Source organism: Falco biarmicus, chromosome 1, assembly GCF_023638135.1.
Source record: "Falco biarmicus isolate bFalBia1 chromosome 1, bFalBia1.pri, whole genome shotgun sequence".
NCBI lineage: Eukaryota > Metazoa > Chordata > Aves > Falconiformes > Falconidae > Falco > Falco biarmicus.
This window is the reverse complement of record NC_079288.1, coordinates 55986054-55999817: the sequence shown is the minus strand read 5'-3', so window position 1 is coordinate 55999817 and position 13764 is coordinate 55986054. Positions and strand designations below refer to the sequence as shown.

General features: G+C 50.5%; 2 long non-coding RNA genes across 2 annotated transcripts; both read right to left on the bottom strand.

Moving 5' to 3' along the window:
• Positions 1-975: 975 nt before the first annotated feature.
• Positions 976-2142, bottom strand: LOC130143712 (uncharacterized). The gene is made up of 3 exons (XR_008819839.1): positions 2098-2142; positions 1503-1584; positions 976-1089 (listed from the first exon to the last, which is right to left on the bottom strand). It is a non-coding gene; the product is annotated as an uncharacterized LOC130143712 (long non-coding RNA).
• Positions 2143-3111: 969 nt separating this feature from the next.
• LOC130142735 (uncharacterized) lies at positions 3112-9080 on the bottom strand. The gene is made up of 3 exons (XR_008819488.1): positions 8854-9080; positions 4016-4574; positions 3112-3155 (listed from the first exon to the last, which is right to left on the bottom strand). It is a non-coding gene; the product is annotated as an uncharacterized LOC130142735 (long non-coding RNA).
• Between the last annotated feature and the right edge of the window lie 4684 nt (positions 9081-13764).

Sequence of the window (13764 nt, the reverse complement as noted above, 5' to 3'; positions counted from 1 at the left end):
GGTGACGGTGGCGTTCCTTGGCAGCGCCAGTATGTTTGGCTTGCCCTGACTGGGTAGAGGGTGCAAGAGTGGGCTTTGGTAGCTGGAAAGGTCTGAGGAGGCCTGACGTAGCCTGCAGAGAGTGAGGGCGAGATGTTAGATGAGGGCGGATGCCAGAGTTTGTTGGCAGAGGGAGTTTCAGCTTGCGTGTGACTTACAGGAGCAGACCTCAGAATGTCACAGGCTCACGGAACGGCTGGGGTTGGAAGGGACCTGTGCAGGCCATGTCGTGCAACCCCCTGCTAAAGCCGGTTTGCCTCGAGCGGGTTGCACAGGGTCGCGTCCAGGTGGGGTTTGAGTATCTCCAGGGAAGGAGGCTGCACAGCCTCTCTGGGCAGCCTGTGCCAGGGCTCCGACAGCCTCCAAGTGAAGGTGTTTTCCCTCACACTCGGATGGAATTTCCTGTGTTTCAGTTGGCGCCCGTCGCCCCTTGTCCTGACGCTGGGCACCACTGAAAAGAGCCTGGCCCCATCCTCTTGACACTTGCCCTAAAGATATTTATGTGCACTGAGGAGATGCCCTCTCACTCTTCCCCAGGCTACACAGGCCCAGCTCTGTCAGCCTGTCCTCGTAAGGGAGATAGTCCAGTGCCCTGATGGTCTTTGTAGGTATAAACCGTGCACCGCAATGTAAAAGGAGGTTGCTCTCCAAGGGGTTTCCAGTGCTGCTAAAACTTGGTACTTGTATCAAACTTGTATCAAATGTGATACACGTGTAACTACACTTGTATCAAATTGCCTGGCGTGGCTTGTACTTAGGAGCATTTTTGTCGAAGGCTGGCCATGATCAACTGCAATCACAAAGTTACCTTTTTCACAGGAGGAGAACCCAAAAATTTCTGGTTGTGGGGTTTAGCTTATCCCTCATTGTGGCAACCTCCCTGCAGGTTTTACGTGGCCGGAGTCATTTCCCCGTCTAGGCTTCTCCGATGTGGAGGGAGAGGCTTCAGCAGAGTCGGGCTGTTGATGTTCTCTGCTGCACCTTCCTCAGATTTCAGCACGTCTTTCTCAGTCAGTTCTCAATCCACCAGGCTGAACACAAAGTCTTTCTCTGAAACGTGAAGGTAGCAGAAATTTTGTTCAAATTCCCACTTGCTGCTGATCTGGATGTTTGGGGGTGAATTCAGGAGCTCCCTTACCACGTTTTCAAAGGGCTTAAAGACACGAGAGAGACATTTTGTTTGCTTTCTGCCCGCCCCCAGCCGCCCAGAGCCCCAGTGGGAGAGCGCGTTTTTCCGCCCCGCACCAAACCGGAGAGCGCTGAGGTGTGAGTGACTGCTTTCTGTCTGCTGTCACCTGACTGCTCAGCGCAGCCACAGCTGGGCCCAGCGCACTTTGCTGGTCCCAATTCCTTCCACCTCGGCAACGCCACTCAGCTCAGGTCGATGAGAATTTCAGGGTTTGATGTGAATGTACAAGAGCGCGTGCTTCTCAGAAAGGGACGCAGGTGTGTATCTTTGTTACCTTGTTTACTTGCCCTTGCAAACCATTCTTGGATCTTGGTAAGGGAGTCTGTCTCCAAAAGTTGGCTGATTTTATCCAGCACCTAGAAGACGTACGGGATAGTGACCATGAAAGAAGAGAAGCTGATTCGTGACAGTTTTTGCATGTGTTTCCATTTAGCCCTAGCTGTGTGAGTGTGGGCTTTATGGCCTAGCCCAAGGTGTCCCATCAGGTTTGCCACAGTGTGAGCTAAGGACGCCAGCCTGCAAAAGGTGATGTTGCATGAGCGCCGTGTACGCGGCACTTCAGAGACACCGCAAGGAAACGCTAAGAGTGTTTACTACGCGGAAAGCCCCTTGCATGTGTCATGCCAGATTGACAGGCTGCTTTTTAGAGAACAAGTTTCAGCTGTGTCGTTCCACCAGTGATTGCCCATAGCAACTTCCAGGTAGGGGAGAGCAACTAAGGAGTAAATGCTAAATACAAAAGCCAGTAGTCTCCCCACGGGGGTGGTGGCGGTGGGAAATCTGGCCATTGAAGTCCCACACCATCCTCAAGAGAACTAGGAACGCATACCGTGATAGGAATCCATGTACGGTAGCCCTCGTGTCTTTACCTTTTTTTCCTGATCTGTGTCACCGAGGTCAGAACTCCCCTGGACGCAAGCACGGTCGCGCGAGCTGACGGATGGGGAGGAACGCTGGGTGAGAGGCGTGTCCTGGAGTCCCACTCTGTGTGCAGCTTGTGCAGAGGCTTGGAATCGTTTCTGCAGAAGCTTTCCAAAAGAGAAAGCAACGTGTAAAGGAGTGGCTTGACTCCATTTCTGCAGCGCTTAAAGGCAGTGTGAAACGTAGGGCTAACACTAGTCCCCAGCAAGGGAGTGCAGCAGAAAACACATCTGAAACTGTCACTCGCTTGGACAGGAACACCTGTAGGTTAACTGCATTAGGTTAACTGTTACAGCTTCTACTACACATTGCCGAGATTGCAGTACATATCTACGGCAAATGCGTAACGCTGGAGGAGAATGAGAGTGATGCCGGGTAACTACTGGTGGAAGTCAGGTGAGGAAGCCATTAAGGCTGCAGCTTGAGGCTAAAGAGTTATGGCAGCAGGAATCCTTTACTGGAATTTATGAGCACAGCTGCAAAGTTGGATCTGAACCTCAGTGTGTTGCTTCTAGAGAATGGTGTCAGCCCAAGTAGAACTGCTGGCAGTAAGTAATCTAAAGAAGCTTTGTGTGTGAGGGGAGGAGGCTTTCTCCTGGGCTTGCTTGTTGTATAGCGTGATGTTTTCTCCCCGGCACTACCAAATCAGAGTAGCGTTAAATATCTGAACACGATACGGTTATGGTTTAGCTGTCGTACTGCGTGACACCATTTCCCTTCCAAGCTCTCATGTTCTACACGTGGGATGCTGACATCCCTCTTTTTGGTTTTGCGCTGTCCTCCTTAGCAATCGGAGACCATCAATTCAGGTTACAGTGTTGAGAAGTGAGGGAGAGTGTGCTGCAATAAAGAGCCATGACTTCCCCCCCCTACCCACCCCCCCACCCCCTTACCTTTTCAGGCACAGTAGAGTTCTTCCCAAGCCTTTCAGGAACATCGGCACGTCCTTCTGGGTGTCTTCTTGGCAGGCTGCTGCTTACAGCACAGACCAGAGTGTTGTTTAATCCTGTGCAAGAAACCAAAGGATACAGTCTTTCCTACAATAAACACGTGCAGTTAACTTGGCAGGTGATCTCCAAGGAGAGTCTGTGCTGGAAGGATGGAAAAGGGAGGTATCGGACCTGAAGTTTGTAGGCCCTGATACAGGGCTGATGGAACGGTGTGTAAACCCTGGGTAAACCTGGCATACTTGGGTAGGTGGCAGAGGGCCGTAAGCAGCCCGTTAGGGAGGACAGTGTGACCAGCCGCTACCTCAACAGTAATGGTGCTCCAGGTACGACCTGGAGAGTGGGCAGGTGGGGGGAAGCCCACTCCCTGAGCGGTGCCAATCAGGAGAAAAGTGTCGTTTGTCCGTGTGTCTTCAGAAGAGGCTTGTGGTTTTCAATGAGAGCCGCGGCATTTAATGAAGGATTGGAACCCTCCTTTCTTAGCCAGGCTCAAAGGGATTTCTTAACGAGCCGCTGTTTTTCTGGTGGAATACCAGTCCAACTGGGTTTCACATGGCAAAGCAGCAGTGCTGCGAAGTAGCTGGTGGAGGATTTTCAGCACCTTGATTCTGTTCACATACTAAGCCGAAAGTAGTGACAGCCGAAACAGTTACTTGTTGTCTTGGTGCAAGAGTAGTAGTTGCACCTTGTAAAGAGTTTAGTGCGGCTAAGCTGAGGTTATTGCTTGCTGAGGACAGGTAAGGCTGCTCAGTCGATTGAAATGAAGGCAGCAGCTTTCTCTGCGGAAATGCTCCTCTTAGAAATGGGAAACGGCAGCAGTGGGTATTTTGGAACAAAATGGTGGTTACGCTCACATTTCTCTCTGAGCGTGCCAGGGCAGTTGTCCTGGCTCTCTGTGTGGTCTCTCGGGAAGTCTTACCTGGTATGTGGCGGACCATCCGAGGATGGGGGATGTTCCTGGAGTGATGGTAGTAGTTTTCGCCTGAGCAGCTAAGCTGCGAGTCACGCCAGTTGTTCTTCCACATGTCGTGGCTCAAGTGAGGTTCACACGTTGACTCAGAATCGGTCTTTGTTGTGTGAACTTTCTGGCCCTCGTGTGCAGCGTCTTTGTTCAGGGCAGGCTGGCTCTTCCGCCGGTGGGCTGAGGCCAAACGCTGGGGGTGAAGTGGAGAACAAGTGAGAACAGCAAAGGAGACGTCCAGGCCTTCTTGGTTTCTGCCTTTCCTAAGGGTTGTGTGCGCAGGGAGACAGCCCCCTGTCTCTTTCTAGTTGCTATCTGTTGTAGAGTTTGGGTTGCGAGGTTGAATAACAGACTAGTAGCTGTTATTACCGTTATCCTGTGGGGTTTGTATCCCTTTCCGGTAGTAGCAGTCCCTAATGTTCCCAGTCGTCTTTGCCTCTGGCACTTGCCTGGCACACTCGGTACTGTAACGTCTAAGACTGGGAACATCCCAAGACAGTTGGTTTGTTGAAGGCACCTGGCAAATGTCACATGTGGGGGATGAGCTAATCTGATCTCTTCTGTGATGATCCAGGCTCTAGTTCAACAAATACTCGCTGAGGCACCTGGCTTGGGTGCAAGCGCATCCCCAGTGGAGTGATGGATCTTAGCGTACGGGGAGGTGGCCCGTGAGCCAGCGAAACCCCCTGGGAGGGCAGAGACCTTCCAGGAGCCAGCAGCTCCCACGAGAGCAGCTGAAGAGGTGTGGGCAGGGCCAGGGGTCCTGGAAGCTGCTCTTCACTCCCACAACGTTCAGCCCTGGGGAGCGCTGCGACCGGGGCGGGCAAACAGGAGGCTTTGCAGGGTGGCCGTTTGGGTGGGAGGGCACCTCTTTCAGGGGGAGACATTGCGCTGGCCAAAGGTGAGAGACTTGAGGTACACACAAGCCAGCAACTGGGCATTGTTCTGTGGTCAATGCACAGGTCAAGGACCATGCAGTGGTGGAGCTAAAGATCCTTAGGGCAGCGAGGAGGGTGCACAGCAAGCTCGCCCCCCTGGGATAGCTAACTGAAGTTTTCATGTGAGAGGGTTCTCTTCTTCACTAAAAACTTTCATGGATTTTCTTTGGGAATTGAAACTGTCTTGTGAAAGAGAAGTCTAGAATCTCACTAGTTATTTAGCAACCTCTTTGTATTATATACAATAATTCCTGGTACAATATGTTTGGGGGATTTTAGGGGTGTTATTCTACCCAAATAGCAACTTACGACATGCCTAATATTGAGATTGGTAAAATTAAATGACAACCAAGGATGTTTGGGTTTTACCCAGTATGGTGCACCAGAATGGTGCTACCAGCCGGCACTGTCATTTTTATATTGTAGATAAAATGACACCCCAAACGTTGATTATCATTGCAGCATGCCATAGCATAGCAGTCCACGAGCTTGTGGCCTTGAGGCACAACAATTTCAGGACATTGCACCTGCGGGTGACTGCTACTCATGTAACTTGTTGTTGGTTTTGTGGGTTTTGCAAGCCATCTTGGGCACAAGAGGAAGATAAAAACTGTGTCTCTGAGGTCAACAATAAATCAGATTTAGAGTTTCTTGTTGTGCTTTTAAGGCCTTTTGCAGAGGCATGGGGCACGCTCTCTGTCTTTGTGTCCTCACCAGGAGTGGGACTAGTGTCCGTAAGAGCTGGAGAAAAGGAGAAAATGGAAGAAGCACGGGCAGATATTTTTTATGCTTGGAGGGCAAAAAGAGGGGCACGTGTGTCGTGTGTGTCTCTTTGTCGTTACAGGTAATGTTTGGGTAACGTAGAGTCTGCGATGCTGTTGAACATTGTCAAGAGAAGGCGTCTGATAGCAGAAGCTCTAAGAAAGGGTTCAGGTAGCTGCTGGCTCCTGATGCCTAGGATGCCTATGGAGAGGTACTACTGCTGGTGCTACAAGATGATGACCTATCTAGAAGGAGAAAGGAAACGTGGATGGAGTCGGGTGAAGGGCAGTAGTGTTAGTTGCCAAAGTTGTGTGATCTGTGAGGTTTGGATACCGTAGGGTTCCCTCGTTCAGCTCAGCCTGTTGACTTCAGTGGAAGGTGAAAGGATGAGTATTATTAAGGCATCCGATTCTGCCAGTACTTCTGGCATTTTGCCTTGACACGCTTTCCTTTCCCCACAGGTGATCCCTGTTTTTTTCACTAGAGTGCTATAAAAATATTAAGGTGGTTTTTTCTCTTTTAAAAGGAGTAGCTCTTTTGGGTGTGTATTTTGTTGCCTTAAGAAAAGCATTTGCCAAGAGTTAGTTGGCGTTGAAACTGAACAAAGAAGCCATCTCGTGTAGCACTCCTGATTTACCTTAATCTCCCGATCCACATCGCAGAGGTCAGAACTCCCCTGGACGCGAGCATGGTCGCGCGAGCTGACGGATGGGGAGGAACGCTGGGTGAGAGGCGTGTCCTGGAGTCCCACTCCGTGTGCAGGTTGTGCAGAGGCTTGGTATCGTTTCTGCAGAAGCTTTTCCAAAAGAGAAAGCAACGTGTAAAGGAGTGGCTTGACCCCATTTCTGCAGCGCTTAAAGGCAGAGTGAAACGTAGGGCTAACACTAGTCCCCAGCAAGGGAGTGCAGCAGAAAACACATCTGAAACTGTCGCTCGCTTGGACAGGAACACCTGTAGGTTAACTGCATTAGGTTAATTGTTACAGCTTCTACTACACATTGCCGAGATTGCAGTACATATCTACGGCAAATGCGTAACGCTGGAGGAGAATGAGAGTGATGCCGGGTAACTACTGGTGGAAGTCAGGTGAGGAAGCCATTAAGGCTGCAGCTTGAGGCTAAAGAGTTATGGCAGCAGGAATCCTTTACTGGAATTTATGAGCACAGCTGCAAAGTTGGATCTGAACCTCAGTGTGTTGCTTCTAGAGAACGGTGTCAGCCCAAGTAGAACTGCTGGCAGTAAGTAATCTAAAGAAGCTTTGTGTGTGAGGGGAGGAGGCTTTCTCCTGGGCTTGCTTGTTGTATAGCGTGATGTTTTCTCCCCGGCACTACCAAATCAGAGTAGCGTTAAATATCTGAACACGATACGGTTATGGTTTAGCTGTCGTACTGCGTGACACCATTTCCCTTCCAAGCTCTCATATTCTACACGTGGGATGCTGACATCCCTCTTTTTTGTTTTGCGCTGTCCTCCTTAGCAATCGGAGACCATCAATTCGGGTTACAGTGTTGAGAAGTGAGGGAGAATGTGCCGCAGTAAAGAGCCAAGTCTTTTCCTTCCCATTACCTTTCCAGGCACAGTAGAGTTCTTCCCAAGCCTTTCGGGAACATCGGCACGTCCTTCTGGGTGTCCTCTTGGCAGGCTGCTGCTTACAGCACAGACCAGAGTGTTGTTTAATCCTGTGCAAGAAACCAAAGGATACAGTCTTTCATACAATAAACACGTGCAGTTAACTTGGCAGGTGATCTCCAAGGAGAGTCTGTGCTGGAAGGATGGAAAAGGGAGGTATCGGACCTGAAGTTTGTAGGCCCTGATACAGGGCTGATGGAACGGTGTGTAAACCCTGGGTAAACCTGGCATACTTGGGTAGGTGGCAGAGGGCCGTAAGCAGCCTGTTAGGGAGGACGGTGTGACCAGCCGCTACCTCAACAGTAATGGTGCTCCAGGTACGACCTGGAGAGTGGGCAGGTGGGGGGAAGCCCACTCCCTGAGCGGTGCCAATCAGGAGAAAAGTGTCGTTTGTCCGTGTGTCTTCAGAAGAGGCTTGTGGTTTTCAATGAGAGCCGCGGCATTTAATGAAGGATTGGAACCCTCCTTTCTTAGCCAGGCTCAAAGGGATTTCTTAACGAGCCGCTGTTTTTCTGGTGGAATACCAGTCCAACTGGGTTTCACATGGCAAAGCAGCAGTGCTGCGAAGTAGCTGGTGGAGGATTTTCAGCACCTTGATTCTGTTCACATACTAAGCCGAAAGCAGTGACAGCCGAAACAGTTACTTGTTGTCTTGGTGCAAGAGTAGTAGTTGCACCTTGTAAAGAGTTTAGTGCGGCTAAGCTGAGGTTATTGCTTGCTGAGGACGGGTAAGGCTGCTCAGTCGATTGAAATGAAGGCAGCAGCTTTCTCTGTGGAAATGCTCCTCTTAGAAATGGGAAACGGCAGCAGTGGGTATTTTGGAACAAAATGGTGGTTACGCTCACATTTCTCTCTGAGCGTGCCAGGGCAGTTGTCCTGGCTCTCTGTGTGGTCTCTCGGGAAGTCTTACCTGGTATGTGGCGGACCATCTGAGGATGGGGGATGTTCCTGGAGTGATGGTAGTAGTTTTCGCCTGAGCAGCTAAGCTGCGAGTCACGCCAGTTGTTCTTCCACATGTCGTGGCTCAAGTGAGGTTCACACGTTGACTCAGAATCGGTCTTTGTTGTGTGAACTTGCTGGCCCTCGTGTGCAGCGTCTTTGTTCGGGTCACAGGCTGGCTCTTCCGCCGGTGGGCTGAGGCCAAACGCTGGGGGTGAAGTGGAGAACAAGTGAGAACAGCAAAGGAGACGTCCAGGCCTTCTTGGTTTCTGCCTTTCCTAAGGGTTGTGCGCGCAGGGAGGCAGCCCCCTGTCTCTTTATAGTTGCTATCTGTTGTAGAGTTTGGGTTGCGAGGTTGAATAACAGACTAGTAGCTGTTATTACCGTTATCCTGTGGGGTTTGTATCCCTTTCCGGTAGTAGCAGTCCCTAATGTTCCCAGTCGTCTTTGCCTCTGGCACTTGCCTGGCACACTCGGTACTGTAACGTCTAAGACTGGGAACATCCCAAGACGTTTTTTTTAAGGCACCTGGCAAATGTCACATGGGGTGTGAGCTAATGTGTTCTATTGTGATCTAGTCACGAGGTCATCAAACACTTGCCGTGGCAACCGCATTCCACAGTATAGTGGTGGGTCACAGCTTGGAGGTGGGGGTGGGGGGGGTGGTCCGTGAGCAGGGGAAACCCCCTGGGAGAAATAAAATCCTGTTTCTCTAACTCTTATTTATATCCAAGCTCAGCTGTGGGTCAATCTGTGGTAGCAGCAATTCGAAGTGAAGGTGCAGAGGGCACCTTCCCCACTGAAATTCAAAAGTTAATTTGGGATAATGCAACTACATTTGAAAAAGAATTCAATCTTGGTGGTATCTAGTCAATTTTACTTAACATTTCTGATTAAATTATTAAATTGTTCTTATCTCGACCCTCGACTTTGAACATTCCTTTCCAATTCTCCTCCCCACCCCTCTGGGTGGTGGGCAGTCAACAAGCAGCTGTGTGGTGCTTGGTTGCCGGCTGGGATTAAACCCCAACATTTTGGTACATCATAAAACAAAAACCCCAGCTTCAGCCACCCAAACCACACAAATGAGCACATCACAAATAGCTCTGCTCGACTATCTACTTACTGTGGACCTGTAAGCGTGTAAATGACCAGTATCCTAGTTATGGCACAGAGGCAAGAGGTGAGCATGCCACCACTCTGTGAGGGTAAGAGGAACTGACTGTCATCTTGGGGTGGAGGGTGGTGATGTGCTCCCCCTGTCGCCAGTCGTCCCCCCCACCCCCCGCATTCTAACCTGTGTTGCATCACAATGCTCAAGTGATGACCACCAGTGGTGGCGGTGACGGGCGGCTCTGGTCCTGGCTCACAGTGCGTTCCGGGAGACAGATAAGAGCCCGACAGCCAAGGGCTAGTTTGAACAACGTGCCCACCTGGCAGTGCTGGCCACGGTCTGACTCAGGCCAAGCCTGGAAGAGGCTGACTTCTGTAGGCGGTGTGCAGATGTGACTGTGAGGTAATTCTCTGACTCCGTTAATCTTGGACGGCCCAGGGCCCGTTGAGCTCTGCCATGCAGCACCAGCTGGCACAGCTCTCGCCTTGAGTAGGGATGCCTCTCTAGGCTATATGCAGCATTTTATCTCTGTTTTGCTTGTTTCTGAAGGGAAAACCTTCATTTGGGAATGCTGAGCACCGTATGAAAAGAGCTGAGGCTTGAAATCCACAGCAAAGGCACGTAGTGCTGACCTGCACCCAGTTCCTCGCAGCAGGATGTTGTGCCAGGAGAGGGCAAGAACGTGGGCAGCAACGGGGCCTGCGCCTGTGGGTGTTGATGGAGCCAGCGGCTCGGGCGATCACAAGTTGAGCAGGGTGTTGCACGTGGTAAGAGAGGCGCATCCTCTCGCAGCACGTCTTGCTGACCTACTGGATTGTGTTTTCCCATCAGCACGATCGGCACATTGTCCTTGCTTCACTGTTCACTGAAAGCCATTCCCACAGGTTACCGAGGAGCTGGACTGTAAAGCCAAGGAATCGGGAGCAGGTACAGCCACAGGCAGACAGAGTATGGTTCTTAAGTAGCTTGCACAATGGCATAATTTACTGTCTCCGCTGGGCTCTTGTGAGCGTCAGCAAAGGGATTCAGCAAAGCCTTCAGATTCTCACTGTGTCCCTGCCGCTGAGACTTCAAGAGCCACTGTCCCCTGTTCTCTTTGCAGCTGCAGTGCCACTGGGAGCAGTGGGTTTGGAGGGCAGGCTCTCAGGGAGGTGGGAAGAGGGGAGAGCTTCCAGCCAGGGCTCCGCCGTGGGTGGGAGGCGACAAGGGTGGGGAAGAGTGTGACAAGGGAATCGGGGAGGCAGAAGCCCTGCAAAGAGCCAGGTTTCTGCAGGTGGGTGGTTTGTTTTCATTCTAGCGCTTTGGCTGATTAAGGGCGGGACTCTGAGCTGAGAGGCTTGGCTAAAAGGCCAGAGCAGTGCACCTGCAGGAGCACATCACAAGACTGGCTCCCAGTGTGCTGGGAGGGCTTGGGGTATCGGCAACCTGACTGCTTTGCAGCTGAGCGTCTCCTTGGTGCGCGAAGTCAGTGGTGGCAAGATTCAAAATGGGCATGTCTGTAGGAGAAGGCCTCAAGGGCAAGAGTCCAAGTACTGATAGCCTGATGAATAGAGACTCGTTAGAACTTGTAGGGCACAAGCCCTGGGAACAAAGGAACAAGCTAACTGCAGACCCCTGAGCCGTTACAGTTGAGGAGGCAACCAGACGGACAGAGAAACGAGTAGCCAGATAAGGGAACGGAGAGCGCCGATATGTAACTTTGTTAATCAAGAAAGCCGCCCATAAGGAAACCCCCTAATTTTGGAATAGAAATTGTTGCTATGTCAAGGTAAACTAGTAAGTTCCTATTGTTTTAACGGTGTGCCTTAAATATCAACCAATCAGTGTTTTTTACGCTTAAGATTTAAGCAATCAGTGTGTAATATGTAGAAGGTAGAAACGTATATAATTGTAAGACAATCACTAATAAACCGACAACTTGCTTGCATCAAGCTGCGTCCCGTCTCTTCATTCGCCGCACATGTCGGTCTTTTCACTCCCTTTTTTTGAGGCTCTGCAAATGAGAACAGAGCGCTACGGTGAGCTACTAAAGAAAGAAGACCTACATCTGTCTGTCTTCAGATTCCCCAGATGTTCTCAGTGAGCTGGGTGAGAAGAAAGCCTATGGGACTGGAGGACCGCTGGGTCACAATCACCACAAGGTAAACTGTGGGGTCTGTTTCCTTACAGGGCCTTTTTTTTTCCTTTCTTTTTTTTTTTTCTATTTGTCCCTCCTTGCACCTTATTTGATGTTACTCTGTTGATGTGGTTTTGACTTGATCTAGTCGTTATGGTATGGAGTGTTGGCACAGCTGGAAAGGGTCTTTTTTGCTCAACTTGGACACAGGATTTGCCAGGTCTAAAGAAGCAAACAACATTTGTTTATCCTTTGCTCTTCCTCTGAAAAACTACCCGGTTCCTGTGATGTGCGTAACTTTGTACTTAAGCAGAAACTTGCCTTTAAAAGAGGCTGTGGCTGATGCTTCCTAGTTCCGTGGCTGCATGCCCAGATTTTATTTATGGTCCTTTTGGCTGTATGTCACAGTGTGCCATATATGCAAAGTAACACAGCACTTTATTTGGCGAGCTTTCATTTTGCGTGAGCTTGTCTTCCCTTGCCCTTCTCAAACATTTTCAGATCACGGCTGAAAGGCTCTTAACGCGGAGACACTTCGTAAGGCAAGGATTATACTAGAGCAGTGTTTTGCTTAAGGTTTCTGGGCAGGAAAGAAACACAACCCCCCCACCACCAAAAGCAGAGGTGCCTTTACTAGCTGTCCCAAAGGCTGTTGTATATGGTAACCCTGATAGCTTACAAGCTGAGCCTAAAAGACAGCTTTCAGGGCAGTAAGGCATGAGTAAGGTGGAGAGAATCAAGCTGCCTCTCCAGTCTCCTGTTCTAAATTTTGTGTAGGTGAGGAGAAGGACATTTGCACCGAGGTTTTTGTGTTTTGCTGTGAGTACATCCACCGTGCTGCTTAGTGTAACTGCACCATTGCTCGCCCTTTCTCTTTTGATTTGGTAACTCTGGCCTCGGTGCAGCAGTGGAAGCAAGCCGAGGACGGTACGGGGCTCAGCAGAGGAGACTGCAGGGCCTGCCCTGTCCCTGGGGAGCTTCTTGTGACAGGTGAATTTGGGAAGTCCTGTAGAAGGAGAAAGTCCCTCCGAGCGGCCTTGTCAGGCTTTGAAGCGCCTTAATGAAACCGGCCGTCTGGTGGTGGGAGACTGGTGGCATCAGTAACAGGGCAACTTGCTTGTTGCTTTTTGCTTATTTACTTAGCATCCTCCTCTCTTGGGATTGACTCTCCATGCATTTCCACGGGCAGTTCGGTGCCTGCATTGCCATGTTAAAAAGGCATGAGGGAGACGGGTATGTGTGAAATACTTGATGCCAGGAAACTGACACGGTGTAAGAGGAGACTTTTCTTTTTTCCTTGACTCGACCTGGAACTATCAAGCTTGGATGATCTGAGATCCATGTAAAACACTGTGTTGCAAAGCACAGCTGCAGGTGTAGCTGGGAGAGTGTGTTTCCTTCTGTTCAAGTTTGTATGCCAAGGCTAATGCTTTGTAACGTACGCTACAAGACGGTGTTGCTTCATTCCAGCCTGCAGTGGAGGCTGCCGGCTGTTCCCACTGCCGCCTTGTGTCCTTGCACAAGACTGTTGCTGCTATCGCAGCCCATCCAAGGAGCCTCTGTTCTCCTGTGGAAGCCACTGTGTTTCCATCAGTTCCGTTTTCACTATGAGATAAAGGAAGTTCCAAGGCAAGGGAGAGGAAACGTGCTCCTTACACTCCTCTTGTCTCTTCAGCCGGCATTTTTGCCACAGGTGCTTTCTGCAGTAACAGCGATAGTGATACAGTCCTTGGAGAGCTCATGCCTTCACAGTACATTGCAGGTGAATAGCCTGCTTAGTGAAATGGCCAGCTCTTCAGTATCAGCGTCCCAGGGAGCAGCTGGCTGTCCTGTCAGCCTGGGTGCAGGAAGCCTCTAGTAAATGTGACAGTTTTCTGTAACTTGGCTCTCGGCGAGTATGAGATCCATGCTGCTCCCCCGTTTCTGAATGCCTGCCTAATTCTCTGTCAGGCTTTTTTTCCCTCCAGGGCTCCTTTGAACCTTTCTCGTATGCTGTCGCTCGGCACTGAGGCTGCTTGTGCTGCGGGCGTTCTTTGAAGTCAGCATTCTCCGGTGGTGTCAGCACTATTCCTGTAGCCCCAAGCCAGACGAGACACCCCTCTGTCCCACATTTGTCATCCAGGTCTGGCTTACTCGCCAGCCAGAGGGCCTCCTGCAGCCTTGCCTGCTGCTGCCGAGCCACATCTGTGTTGAGTGGGTTTTTGGATAG